The following is a 15338-nucleotide window of genomic DNA, read 5'->3' on the forward strand; positions in this document are numbered from 1 at the left end:
TTTGATTGGTTTGAATAAACTTGAACTTGAACTTGAACTATTTATAAAGGCAAAAAAACTAAATAAACTGAGATTCCAACCTTTACGTCAACTCCAAAGTTCTATTAATAACACGCTGTCTTTACCGATTGAGCTGACGATGAGTTGATGACAGATTGATTTGTATAATTAGTATCACCCTATTAACCACCCTACCGGATTCCACGTGCGCATGCGCTGGTTTCCTATGCGAATGCGCATTCGCCGGTTTCCCTCGCGAGCTCAATCTGGGCTCGCCTTGGTACGAAAAAATGAGACGCGTCCAGGCCAGGGCCAAAGCAGCTAGCTAATAAATGTTAACCATGTGTTAGATCAACATGGATGCTGTCAGGCAGTACTTGATCAGTGGGGTTTACCCTGACACTTTCTCCTAATTAAACCAGAAAAGATAATTAAGACGAAAGGCGGGCAATTTTCGAATAGGCAGCGACGGGATTAAGCTTTTATAATATTCGAAAACATAAATGCAATAGTGGTCGTGAGGTAATGTTAACTAAAGAGGAACAGACCGCATCTTGCTTTGTCTTCATGTTGTCTTCACTATATGGGTCTTGTCTTTTTGTGCATGCTACGTGTCTTCAAAACAATTGTATCATCTAACTTGAAGTATAATATAATGACTGGGCTTTCTGAGAGCAAGTTTGACCTGGCCGGGCCGGGGGCGGGGGGCGTAACATCTAGGCCACAGAAGGTCCATTCAACGCAAAAGTTTTACTGGATAATCACTTGCATTTAAATAATAACGCTACAAATTTGCTAGACTACTGAATTATAATTCATGCAAATTTGGTATTCTATTTTTAAATATTCATTGAGAGAAAGAGAGAGAGAGGGGGGGGGGGGTTGAGTACCGTATACGAGAGGAAAGATAAAAGGTGAGGAGAACCATGAAGGACAACCACCCCGATGACAATTACCCCCCCCCCCCCCCGAAACTTTCATTATAGGGGAAGTCAGTCTCCACAAGACTCTTCACAAGTATACATGAAGTATTAGTGATAATCAATACTATGGAAAACAACATTACACAAAATAATTGTATGATACTTTAAATATGAATATATTATATAGAACATAATGAATTCGTGCATACTGGAACATTAAGAAAAGCGAAAATTATGCACGCTATATAATTAATAATATACATGTAAAGGGAGAGAGAGAGACAGACAGACAGACAGAGATAGAGAGAGAGAGGGGGAGGGGGGGGGGTCGGTAAATAGAGAGTGGAACAAGGAAAACAAAAGTGGTTGGGTAAACAGATGTGAGCACTGATACGAGAGGAAAGATAAAAGGTGAACAAAATAGAGTCGGCAGTGAGAACGAGAGAGAGAGAGAGAGAGAAGATAAAAAGAAAGAGAGAAAAGTAATCATGGTATACTGAAATAAAAATAGAGAAGGGAGAGCCCGAGAGGGATGAATGAAAAGATAGATGAAACTGGAGGAAGACCAGGGTTTGTGTGAGAGAGAGACTGGAGATATGCACACTTAAGTCGATTTGTAAGTTGTAGGACGCATTTCGCCAGTGGGCTGATTTCGCCGTGATATACGCGGCGATATGCGTCCGACCCAAGACACATATCGCCGAAGACGGACGCGTATCACCAACCAATTTTCGGTGTTCTGTGTCTTAGGACACAGAACGCCACCCGGTCACTCTGGCCCGTGACACAGGCACACACCCTGGTCAGTCGTAAAAGAGAGTCTGCACTATCAGACTACCATAGGCCATGTACTATGGCTGCTCCTGACACAACCAGGAGGTAGCTGGGCTAGGCTTCTCTTAAAGGTAGTTAAGGTACTATGTCCCTTTCGCAGCCAACCTCAAATGCTGTAGAACTTTGCAGGAATTATGAATATGTCATGTATGTCCTATCTGTGAAATTTAAACTTTAGCAGTGTCCTCATATTCAAATTATGCAAGGAAACCCGTTTACTTGCTAGACTTCACTGTCAGACACTATTGAGTGACTGACTGGCTTTTTCTTCTTCTTTGGTAATAACATACATGAAAAGAGTTGTAAAGGGTACATGAGCATTTGTCTACATCAATAACCCACTTCTTGTGATGGCCAAGATTAAACTGATTGAATCTTTGCGCAGCATAAAACGTATGACCATTCGGTACAATTGTCTGAAAATCAAGACTATTACTTTTGGGCTCTACAGCCCTAAAGTCGATTTGACAACTAATAGTCGTTATTTTCCCACTTGAAGACATTTTCAAACCCCACCTTTTTTAGGGAAGTTCTAAATTAGTATTATCTTTCAAATGCAGTTGCAATTTTACTTTTTCATTTTTTTGGCCTGCAATTGGGACATAGTACCTTTAAGGCACAATGATTTTTTGATAAAGCTGCTATAAAAGTCATTTAAATTGCATACTATTGGCACATAAAATGGCCAAGCATTTGATAACATTTTCCCCATGTAGAACAAGTTCAAAGGCACTGTTCGTACGTCTACAGGTATTAGATGTGCATAATCTGTTCAAGCATTCAGTATCGACCTTTGTATATGACCTGCAGAAAGGACATTTACCACATTCGTTAATGAATTACTTTGTTTTAATGAATCACATATATAGAACAAGAGGAAATTTAATGCCACGATTACCTAAATGTAGTACGACACATGGCACTTTTTTCAATTTCTTTCATTGGAGCAAAGCTGTGGAATAATTTGCCCATAAATATAAGAGAAGAAAAAAATAAGATCATCATTTCGTCAAAATCTCAGAATTAAACTCTTAAGCAGAGATGAATCGTGAGGATCAAATAATAAATGATATTAAGTCAAAATAAATATCAATATGAATTTGCATACAGTTTTAGAAACTTGGAGATCCAATCCCGACAAGCACTCGTGCTAACTTTTGGATCTCACTTTAACAACATTTTAAGTTTTTAAGTTTAAAAATATCCTTTATTTGAATCACTTAAATACGCTATTGGAACTCTGTGAATTTCAATTCCAGCCACAAATCTCTACGTATTATTAAGTTAGAGCTAATTCAAATGTTTTGATATGACATGGTATATGATCAATTTAATTTGTACACATAGTTCAACTATGGATATTTTCTTTTTCTTTTTAACTCATGTACATGGATATTTTTGTTATTTTGTTAACCATGGAATACATTTGTAACATTGTGTTATGCTGTTGTTTTTTTGTTAATAAATTCAAATTCAAATTCAAATTCAATTAGGGTCTGTGCTTGCAGACTACCATGTGACCCGTGTTATATAAGCACATGTCATTTATTTGTAGTCTTGAACATTCAATGTTAATTTTGCTGGATTCATTTTTCTCATTATACCAGAACTCAAATTTAACTATTATTGCACTTCTAATACATGTAGCCTCATATCTTCTTTTTATATTAGAAAAACTTCTGGATTTGTCAAGAAAATCAAGTCAATTAATCGCGTCATTAAAGATAAAGTTGAGTTCTGGTCATGCGATTGCATTGTGAAAGAAGCGGTGTGGAATCGATCAGAAAAGGTTGACCGTCTAGCATTTTGGTTTGTACTGCAAGGTTCTGGAATCATCAAAATGATAAGAAATTTGGCCCAGTCTTGGTAAAGTTACAAGCACTGCACACAGAAAGATGTATATGGGACTTCACGAACATGTGGCATTAAAATCCGTCCCGATTTGTATGCTGTTACATGCCATATTTAGAATATTATGGCATTTGAAGAGCCATGCTTATCAGGGAACATGATTTATCTGATGCTCTTCCACACTTGCATAATAACAATGATAACACTGACAAATTATTTTCACCTCTTCCCAAAACTAGTGAAAAGAATGTATAATGTATAGCCAACAACGACCTCCATTCATGGTCTAATTATTTTGTGCAAGTTTGGCGGTCCGTGCCGAGGGATAAAGGAATAAAATTACAATGTTGTTTTCGATGTCGGAACCCGATGATGACGAGTCTTAACTAATCGATGCGTGCCATCCTGGATTCTGCACATGAGCAATGCGTTGAATTTGCAACTTGCAAAAATAATAGCAAACGAGCTGCCGTAAAGCTATTTTACATTATAATTGCGCATCAAATGAAATCTATAAAGGCAATACAAAGTTTTGGGAAATTTAGAAAATAGGGTGGATAGCGATTCTTTACAATTTGATACATTTGGATGGCCCTGTGGATGTATCATAAGCACTAGAAAATTTAGCCCCTAAAACACTTCTGCTTTCGAGAAAAATGTAATATAAAATATATAAATTTTGATAAATTTCAAATAGCGCCTACAGCCGTACAATGGAAACTGCCACCATGAAAATCTTAGAATATGTAGTTGTGATATATAATTTCCAAACGGGAATTTTAGTCAAGAAATGTTGTTTTATAGCTCAATTAATATCTTGACCTTGAGAGGGAGCGATACAACATAAAGAGTTTATTATTTTCAATTTCATAACTTTAGACTCGATTTCAACCGCGACAACGATCACTGAATATTGTAGGATCGCATAATGCTTCCAATATGTTCATTTGAACCAAAATCATGACCCCATACCAAAATTTTGTATTACCTTTAACACACTTTAACATCTTTAACATTGCAGACTTGTCAGTGAAATCGATGGTACAATTTCGCATAATATAATTTTTTTAGAGAATGCAAAATTTCAGTGTCATAATTAAGAACCTGGTCTTAGTCCGCTCTATATATCGCCGCCATTCCTGCAGCTGCCCTACCCTTGCAAATTACAATAACCATGGACCATGCGATAACACCCCACCAGTGCAATACGTACGATGTGTGGTCAAGTGGTCAATGGGAAAAAGTATATAACATCTTTATCCAGGGTAAATACATGCATCTTCCTGTAAATACTTATGCCCACTGTATTAATTGGAATCGCTTCCTAATAATTAAAGTTTTACGTTCTGCACGCTCCGAGGGTCAAGCTCGCTATCCATAAGGACCGCCATTCACAAGGAACATTATTCATGAAGTCCGCTATCCATAACGCGAAACAAAATGAATAGCGGTCCTTACAAACAGCGAGCATAGCCTGCCTCAAACTGGTACTATCATTCTTTCAAACTGAAATAATGCAAAATAAAAAATCAATTTTATCTCCCACGAACTCTATGTATTCTATAACTATTGTTCCTGTCTCTCTCTCTCTTTCTCTCTAAATCTCATGTATACATCTACGGCGAAAGATCCCTCAGCCACTATGGACCCACCCTACGGAACAAAATGTAATATTAAATGTTTGTAACGCCCCGCCATCGATTCATTCAAATCACTTCTGAAGACATTTAGGTTCGTCCAATAGTCTGTTAATAGGCTATTTTCGTAATGTAACCAATAGACAAAGACTTATTTATTGAATTTTGTTACATTACGAAAATGACCTATGACTAGTTTATGTCAAATAATGTTATTTCGTTACTACAATAAGATCGTAATTAACTAATTATACAACTATTATAATTGTGTTCAATCATAAGTTTATACCATTATATCTGTTTTTTCTTCATCATTGTATATGATATGTACTTTGTTAAATTATGCATATTTAAATCTTCAAATTAATCATGTAATATATTGTACAATACATTGTTGTAAAGCGCATAGAGAATTTATTATAATGTGCTATATAAAAATGACTTCATTAGTATTATTAGTATGATTATGTATATCTCAGTCATCTTGATCGCTCTGAATGCATGCATCTTCCTGTAAATACTAATGCCCACTGTATTAATTGGAATCGCTTCCTAATAATTAATGTTTTACGTTCTGCACGCTCCGAGGGTCAAGCTCGCTATCCATATATGGACCGCCATTCACAAGGAACATTATTCATAAAGTCTGCTATCCATAACGCGAAACAAAATAAATAGCGGTTCTTAAAAACAGCGAGTATAGCCTGCCTCAAACTGGTACTATCATTCTTTCAAACTGAAATAATAAAAAAAAAAAAAAATCAATTTTATCTCCCACGAACTCTATGTATTCTATGACTTTTTGTCCTGTGTGTCTCTCTCTCTTTCTCTCTCAATCTCACGTATACATCTACGGCGAAAGATCCCTGAGCCACTATGGACCCACCCTACGGAACAAAATGTAATATTAAATGTTTGTAACGCCCCGCCATCGATTCATTCAAATCACTTCTGAAGACATTTAGGTTCGTCCAATAGTCTGTTAATAGGCCATTTTCGTAATGTACCCAAATTTAATGCATAAGTCTTTGTGAAGTGCCTCAATACAAATTATTTCATTCACCTGATAGGAATAATAGTATTTCAATAGTCAGAATGCAACTGCATATATTAAGTGTTGCTTGGTAGGTCAAGCCATCATGTTGTCCAACCTGGCAACAATTAATGTATGTATTTCGGATTTTGTCTATTGAAATACTATTATTCTTATCAGGTGAATGAAATAATCTGTATTTAGGCACTTCACAAAGACTTATTCATTGAATTTGGTTACACGAAAATGGCCTATTATATGACTACTTTATGTAAATAATGTTATTTCGTTACTACAATAAGATCGTAATTATACAACTATTTTAATTGTGTTCAATCATAAGTTTATACCATTATATCTGTTTTTTATTCATCATTGTATATGATATGTACTTTGTTAAATTATGCATATCTAAATCTTCAGATTAATCATGTAATATATTGTACAATACATTGTTGTAAAGCGCATAGAGAATCTATATAAGTAATACGCTAAGGCTCCGCGGGGGGCGCGACGTCTCCGCGAGCCTTTGTATTCTATTGTTTTTTAATGAGATCGCCGACCGAAGTTGGTGCGGCTATCTCCTCCTGAACCCTCCCCTTGGGGTACCCGTGCCCGGTGCCATCGTGCGCGGGAGAGTCTACTCTGTGGAATTGGCTATACTCCGCCCGAGGTCCTCCTCCGTGTCGACGTCCAGGGCGAAAACAGACGCGATATGCATAATGCAGGATATGCGTGACGACAGAGATACCTCATGGATATTCAACATTACATCCGTAGACACACGACCGATGACCATCCACTCACATTAAGTTGCGTATTAAATGCACGATGCCCAGGGTCGGGATTACCCGAGTAAAGCATCTTTCTATAGGATATCCTTTAGCAGACTGACGTCTTAAAGACGTCATAAATTGGTCGTAAAGTGGTAAACACGTCGTACGTCGTATGGACGACGTAATTATGACGTCATTATGACGTCTTCAAAAGACTATTTTTTCCAAGATAATTTTTGTCGCATTGACGACGTCATAACGACGTCATAATGACGTCTTTAAAGGACTAATTTTTTCAAGATATTTTTTGTCTTCTCGACGACGTCATATCCTTTAGCAGACTGACGTCTTAAAGACGTCATAAATTGGTCGTAAAGTGGTAAACACGTCGTACGTCGTATGGACGACGTAATTATGACGTCATTATGACGTCTTCAAAAGACTATTTTTTCCAGGATAATTTTTGTCGCATTGACGACGTCATAACGACGTCATAATGACGTCTTTAAAGGACTAATTTTTTCAAGATATTTGTTGTCTTCTCGACGACGTCATTATGACGTCTTTAAAAGACTATTTTTTCCAAGATAATTTTTGTCGTATTAACGACGTCATAAAGACGTCATTTTGACGTCTTTAAAAGACTATTTTTTCCAAGCTAATTTTTGTCGTATCGACGACGTCATTATGACGTCTCTAAAAGACTAATTTTTCCAATGTAATGTTGTCGTATTGACGACGTGCTAACGACGTCATTATGACGACTTTAAAAGACTTATTTTTCCAATGTAATGTTGTCGTATTGACGACGTGATAACGACGTCATTATGACGTCTTTAAAAGACTATTTTTTCCAAGCTAATTTTTGTCGTAACGACGACGTCATTATGACGTCTTTAAAAGACGAATTTTTTCCAATGTAATGTTGTCGTATTGACGACGTGATAACGACATCATTATGACGTCTTTAAAATACTATTTTTTCCAAGATACTTGTTGTCGTATTGACGACGTCATTATGACCTCTTTTAAAGACTATTTATTCCAAGATAATTGTTGTCGTATCGACGACGTCATTACGACGTCTTTAAAAGACTATTTTTTCCAATATATTTTTTGTCGTATTGACGACGTCATTACGACGTCATTATGACCTCTTTTAAAGACTATTTTTCCAAGATATTTTTTGTCGTGAGGACGACGTTATAACGACGTCATTATGACGTCTCTAATTACCTAATCATTTCCAAGATAATAATCGGGTAAAGACTACAACATCTAATATGAGCATAAGTCAAAGTAAATAGGGCAATTATCAGAATTGAAATTAGGGAACAACTCCCCCCCCCCCCCTCAAATGTCATTAGTCATTATAGTGGACCAATTTACAGATTGTGCAACATCTTAACACGCACCAAGGTCTGCAATATCGATCAAGACTAAACATGCTCGCATCTAGTTCAAACGGGAGTGTGTACGTGTGTGTACAGATGCATAGTACTCAAGGCATGCAAGGCGTAGGACTACATGCACTATGCGATGTGTATGTAATGTATTTGAATTCAGAGTAAAAAAGCCGTTGCATGAAGTATCATCCTCCTGAATACTCTCGTTTTCTCCTGCAAATTTACAGTATGGGTAAGTCCTAGAATTACCTAATTTATTTACAAAAAGTACATAAATCTATAGTTACTGTTTTTTTGTTCTGAAAAGTTGATATGTAGACTCAATGTATGATCTTATGTCACTATAATGTCAGTGATAGTGAGCTCGGACTTTCAACACTTGCTGACAAGATTTGGAATGTATGATCCCATATATGTATTTTTATGTAGGGTCTTGATTGAAGGTATTGTAGTGACGGGGCGGTTATTATAGAATCACTGAATCATTACAGTATGCATGCCATGGGGCATCATTTAAAGCAAAAAAGTTTACTCATTTGCCTACACATGGGCTGCATGGCTTTAAAGGGAAATCTAACTCGAATATACAACTGCTCTAAAAGACTAAAACTAAAAGAAAGCAGAAAAATAAGAGAAGCAAACTGATGAAAGCTTTGGCACTAGATCTAGGTCTAGATCTACTGCCCTTCCCTTGTTCATAGACGCAGGCTATGTCAAGTGGAAAACACTCCGTCCCTCGTACAGGAGAGTCACCACCCTTGCACGTTAAGAACCCATTGCACTTTTTGTATAAGAGTAGGGGGAAAACCCGGTGTAATCATGGTAATGGTCCACCTGCACACCCCAATCAGGCGGAGTATACGGCATCAGCAAGAATCTTCAGTATTGAAGGAGGCAGATTATATTGAAGAAGAAGAAGAAGAAGTCAAAGACGGATAATACATGCAGTCACGCGTGACACAGTGTGAGAGTGTCTACTTTATTCCAAGCAATACTGTAGATCTACTACTAGTTTAGAATCATATCCAGACTATTTTACCAGTGACCCATTAACTCTGGCGTGGAGATAACTCCGGGAAGCTCAGACGCCGATGCCGAAGGCGTCGGAGCTTCGGGTTCTAGCTTGCATCAAAAAACATTCTAACAGCGGGTTGGGTGACATTATCTCAAAATATGCAAAGGGAGTAATTACAATTTTGACTTACTAGGTTGCTCGACTCCTCTGGGCATCTAGGCGGCAACTTTAAATTATAATTTGAAGAAGTCTTCGATGGGAAAAAGGGGGTGATTCTTCGTCCTATCCCGACGATTCTTCCATGTTGTTTCGTCGTTTCAAACGGCGAAGAGAAAGTATGCACTACCGCGCATGCGTACTTAGTGCGTACTTTCTCTTTGCCGGTTGAATCGACGAAACATGGTAGAATCGTCAGGATAGGACGAAGAATCACCCCCTTTTTCCCATCGAAGACTTCTTCAAATTATAATTTCAAGTTGCCGCCTAGATGCCCAGAGGAGTCGAGCAACCTAGTGAGTCAAAATTGTAATTACTCCCTTTGCATATTTTGAGATAATGTCACCCAACCCGCTGTTAGAATGTTTTTTGATGCACAAACCCGAATCTCCGACGCTTGCGGCGCAGGTGTTGGAGCTTCCCGGAGTTAGCGTGGAGAGAGTCCTAAAAATCTAAAACATAGGTCCAGATCTATGCCTACCCCAAATCAAGCAAATATTCATGAAATGTTCAAATAATGCCGGTCATGATTTAAAAGTCGTTATGTTTCTAACCTGTTTCTGGTCAATTTTCTTATTTTGGGGGGAGTATTTTTTCGGAAAAACGTTGATAGTAGTATACACTTTCTCACAGGTTGCACGGCAAACCGCTGCACAATACAAGTGCATACAGATGGAGGGTTGCGGGGGCACGTAAGTCTGCGTGAAGTGATCTACCTCCTCATTGTACGGTAGATAACTTCACACAGGCGTGCGCCCGCCCGCAACCACCATCGGTATGCACTTGTAATGTGCAGCGGTTTGCAGTGAAAGTGAAACCTGTGAGAAAGTGTACTACCGGCCCGGGCCCAGATGTCTGGAAATTGAGCATTACGTGTCGATACGTAGAGGAATAAAGCAGTGACTTGTGTCACAAACATGTAACCTTAAACAAGTCGTTTCTATAGTCTTTAGACAGCAAAGTTATCTTATAGGCTACCGCGTATACAGAAATCTTTATCTGGAAATAATCGGTTAGACCTGTAAATGGTAAACAAAATTCTTTCCCCACAGGCTGTTCAAAGAAGTTTGTAGTATATGTGTTGCACATGCATACATTATCAACCATTCATTTTGTTCTTTATTCATTTTCTCATTTATTTGTAGGCATCCTTTTTTAACATCTTTCGTCAAAGAAGTGGATTCAAAGCACATTTTGGCCTCAGTGTATTGATGTGAAACCATGCAGAAAATGCTACTCTCTCTCAACCTTGTGGATGTTCCCTACTTCCCTAAGGATCAGCAGCCTCTTGAAACAGTTGAAGCCATTATCGGTAAATGTGTACATGTACTTGTATTATTTCTGTACATTTATTTGTCATATTGTGCATGATCACTGAGACACTGACCAATTAGACACTACATAATGGTTCATTTCATTTGAAAGGCTTATTTCAGTTATTTGTCATGAGTTTCAAATATATTTATAATTCAATTAATTTTAGATCACTAAAACCTGCAGGTATGTTGCAATAACCGACAATATTATGTGAGTTTCAAACAGTGTTTTTTTACCCTTCAGCATAGGTCAAGGAGCTTTCATTCTACCCTCATCAGCAAACTACAGGAATGCCAGTTTTCAGGCAATAGCCTGAATTCAGGCCCTGGCGAGTTATTTTCATACCATAGTTTAGGTTTTTTGTGTACAAGCTAGCACATTCTAGGTGATTTTTCAGGCCCTCTGATCAATTCTAACTGGCATCCCTGAAACTACAATTGTATTGATAATTTACCAAACAAAATCCTGAATCACGTTTTGCATTGCCCACAAATGTTTAAAATCCAAAGGTGTGTTGACTTTATGTTTGTGAGCAATGAGAAATTATTTCTGATAAATCTTACCAAGCAGTACTTTTCTGACATAATTCATTATTTAATTCATTGTTTACGTTCCAGTTTTAAAATATATAACAGTTTGTCTTAAATTGTATTCCTTTCTTTTTGCTTTATTCATGCACTAGAATTCCTTGCGTCTATGTTCCCTGGATCTGAAAGCAAAGCATAATGCCAGAGATTCCACCAAAAGCTAACCCATGAGTCCAAGCTGAAGAGGAATATTTCCAAATCGATGGCTCCACTAATCCGATTGGTGAGTCATGGCCCTCATCAGCAAACTACAATTGTATTGATAATTTACCAAACGAAATCCTGAATCACGTTTTGCATTGCCCACAAATGTTTAAAATCCAAAGGTGTGTTGACTTTATGTTTGTGAGCAATAAGAAATTATTTCTGATAAATCTTACCAAGCAGTACTTTTCTGACATAATTCATTATTTAATTCATTGTTTATGTTCCAGTTTTGAAATATATAAAAGTTTGTCTCAAATTGTATTCCTTTCTTTTTGCTTTATTCATGCACTAGAATTCCTTGCATCTATGTTCCCTGGATCTGAAAGCAGTGCATAATGCCAGAGATTCCACCCAAAAGCTAACCCATGAGTCCAAGCTGAAGAGGAATATTTCCAAATCGATGGCTCCACTAATCCGATTGGTGAGTCATGGCCCTCATCAGCAAACTACAATTGTATTGATAATTTACCAAACAAAATCCTGAATCACGTTTTGCATTGCCCACAAATGTTTAAAATCCAAAGGTGTGTTGACTTTATGTTTGTGAGAAATAAGAAATTATTTCTGATAAATCTTACCAAGCAGTACTTTTCTGACATAATTCATTATTTAATTCATTGCTTATGTTCTAGTTTTAAAATATATAAAAGTTTGTCTTAAATTGTATTCCTTTATTTTTGCTTTATTCATGCACTAGAATTCCTTGCGTCTTTGTTCCCTGGATCTGAAAGCAGTGCATAATGCCAGAGATTCCACCCAAAAGCTAACCCATGAGTCCAAGCTGAAGAGGAATATTTCCAAAATTACATGTAGATCTACACTCACCCGATAGTTAAACTGCTAGAAAAAAGGGTTTTTTTTCACTTCATTATAATTTATAGAGAGAGATTGGGGGAGGGGGAGAGGTGAGGTGTAGCCACAAACCTGAACGGCTAAGCTGTGGAACTGAAATTCCCATTCATGTCACTTACAATTTTAATGAATTACAGGGTGTACGAACTGACATAATAACAGTTTGAGTAAAAGATTCCAGTATTTTGCATATATTTGTAATTACTATTTATGAAGTTGACCTGTTTCATAATGCTTAAATGTAGTAGACTTGATATGCTCAGTCTCATGCTCACCCCCACCCCCCATCCGCTTCTTATCAGTTCTTAAAACCTGTTGCAAATTATATATAAGTTGGTAATAGAGAAAAAATGAGTGAGTTAAATACAATACAAATCGATTCCATTATTAAGCAACTAAGACTTGTTCAGATACGGAATGTGAACCGCCAACAATTTTCGAAAATGATGCAGTTTGGTTTTATGTGTAAAGCGAATGGCATCAAGTCTTTGTATGTTTTGGACTGCGCATATTCAGTGAGCTTTTTTTAAAAATAATATACAGAAATGTAAAGCATATTGAACTCTATGTCAACATTAAAAAAACTCTGAGATTTTGTTTTGCAGCATCATATCTGAACGAGCCTTAAAGGGACTCGGTAACATTGTTCATATGAGAGAAAATGATGCTAAGGTATTGACTTCAATGCTATACTGTATGTACACTTAAAGATAATCTGAACATTTGAGTTAAAAATAGACCACTATTGATGATAAAAATTGGGAAAACTGATCTGATCCAGTCCTTAATTCTCCCAACTATATTTTTATAATTTGATTAAATTGAAGTGAGTGTAAATCATCACAAAGCAAAGAATTAGCTCCAATACCTTTTCCAAATTTAGACGTTGAATGATTTTTAAAGGCCTGTTTTATATCTTATTTTCATGGAAAAACGGTTGGGGAAAATTCAAAATTTTGTTGGGAGAATTAACCGTTAAAGAGTGACACACAGTAGCGCCTTCAATGAAAACCATAAATACCTTGTGGTTTGAAAAAAAATTGGTAGTTAAAAGTATAAAATTCTTGGATTGTATCTGTGATTTTGAAAGCACAATATGGCTTACCTACATGTATATTGAATTTGCTGTTAAAATTTAAGTTAAATTTTAATTCTTTTGTGAAACTCCTGGGACTTGCCAAATGAATGTTGTGACATTAGCAATGGAATATATCTCTTTGTGCTAAACTTTTTCAGCATGTTTGCTATTTTATCTTAAACTGGGAAATATCTTCTGAATAATTATTCCACAGTCACCTTGGAATTGCCCAACTGAGCCAATCGTACTGGCGGGAATGTTATCCGATATAAATTGTATTTTTATACTTGAACTTCAGCTTCTGTATTTGCAACAAAACTAATTTGTTGATATTTATAAATATGAATGTTGCCACTAATGCCTTTTCTTATATTTAAGTCATGTGCCCATAAGAAGCAGGTTTCTAGCACAGAGAATAGGTACAGTTGAGCTGATTTCTGCACAGTTTTCTAATATGCTGTATCGCCAAATGTGAACATCATGGTTTTGACGGGCAAGCAACCATCATCAGAAAACTCTGCAGGTATCAGTGAAGCTCTCCCTGTTCCCCTTGCTGCCAACTTGTTCCTTTTGAGTGTAAGAAATAACTTAGCTAAGCCATGTGTTTATCATTTGTGCCATTTTTCTCCTGTGTGTGATTTAGATTGTATAGTTTTATACTTTATACTGAATTCTTGCCATGAACTTAGATATTCCCCTTGTATGTAACAAGAATTGATCTTTCATGCTCAGAAATTCTTTCCAACAACCTTTTGTTTTATGTGATAGTCTTTATCTGCATTAAAGTCTTGGGGTTGTCAGGAGCGGTTTTGCAGCATGGAGACGAGGTAGAGCTGCACTGATGAATGCCTAGCTTTCCACTATGCTGTTTTGCTGAATATGAGGAACTTCCCCAGTGTGCTGTTTGCTTGTCTACTAAAATCCTGCGGGTATCAGTATAGCTTTACCTAGTCTCTATGCTGCTAACCTGCTTCCCACAACCGTAAGACTTATAAGTTTAGCCAATATGTCATAGTTTCTTGTAGCACAATTTATAACGAAACAGGTATCTTTGTGATGGCCTGTTAACTTTCTTAAAATAAATTATGAGACTGACAGAAATACACTAGGTATTTATACAGCATGTTTTGGAAGAAGTGTCAGGATAGTGATGAAAAGATTTTGTACCAATGGAAAACAAAGTTAGATAGAATAAGAAGGTATAGAAATACGTATTTTATATTTTTGTTATCCATTTTCATACCATATACGTGTACATTAAAAATATGAAAATTACTTTCTGTTTGGCATGTATATATATATTATGTGATGCAATATTTGTTGCTTTGATTTTACTGGTCTTATAGATGTTATTTAGAGGACAACAAAGACGTAAAGATCATGTAAGGATAAAAGGTACATCGAAATGACCAGTAAGGTGTAAATATCACGTCAAAATTTGATGTCCATACAACGTATACAGGTCTTTCTTGGGTGAAAGTTGACGTCTTAAAGACGTCTTTATTTAACCAATAAGACCTAAAAAGAAAATATGACGTCCATACAACGTCTTTATATGGTACAAGTTGACGTCTTAAAGACGTCTTTCTTTGACTAATAAGACGTT

General features: G+C 36.7%; 1 long non-coding RNA gene across 1 annotated transcript; it reads left to right on the top strand.

Moving 5' to 3' along the window:
* Nucleotides 1-8437: 8437 nt before the first annotated feature.
* LOC115926141 lies at nucleotides 8438-15007 on the top strand. Its single transcript, XR_004064990.1, has 5 exons — nucleotides 8438-8692; nucleotides 10837-11003; nucleotides 11691-11818; nucleotides 12095-12223; nucleotides 12500-15007. It is a non-coding gene; the product is annotated as an uncharacterized LOC115926141 (long non-coding RNA).
* The last annotated feature ends 331 nt before the right edge of the window (nucleotides 15008-15338 follow it).

This window comes from Strongylocentrotus purpuratus, unplaced genomic scaffold (genome assembly GCF_000002235.5).
Source record: "Strongylocentrotus purpuratus isolate Spur 01 unplaced genomic scaffold, Spur_5.0 spur5_scaffold_19, whole genome shotgun sequence".
Taxonomy (NCBI): Eukaryota; Metazoa; Echinodermata; class Echinoidea; order Camarodonta; family Strongylocentrotidae; genus Strongylocentrotus; species Strongylocentrotus purpuratus.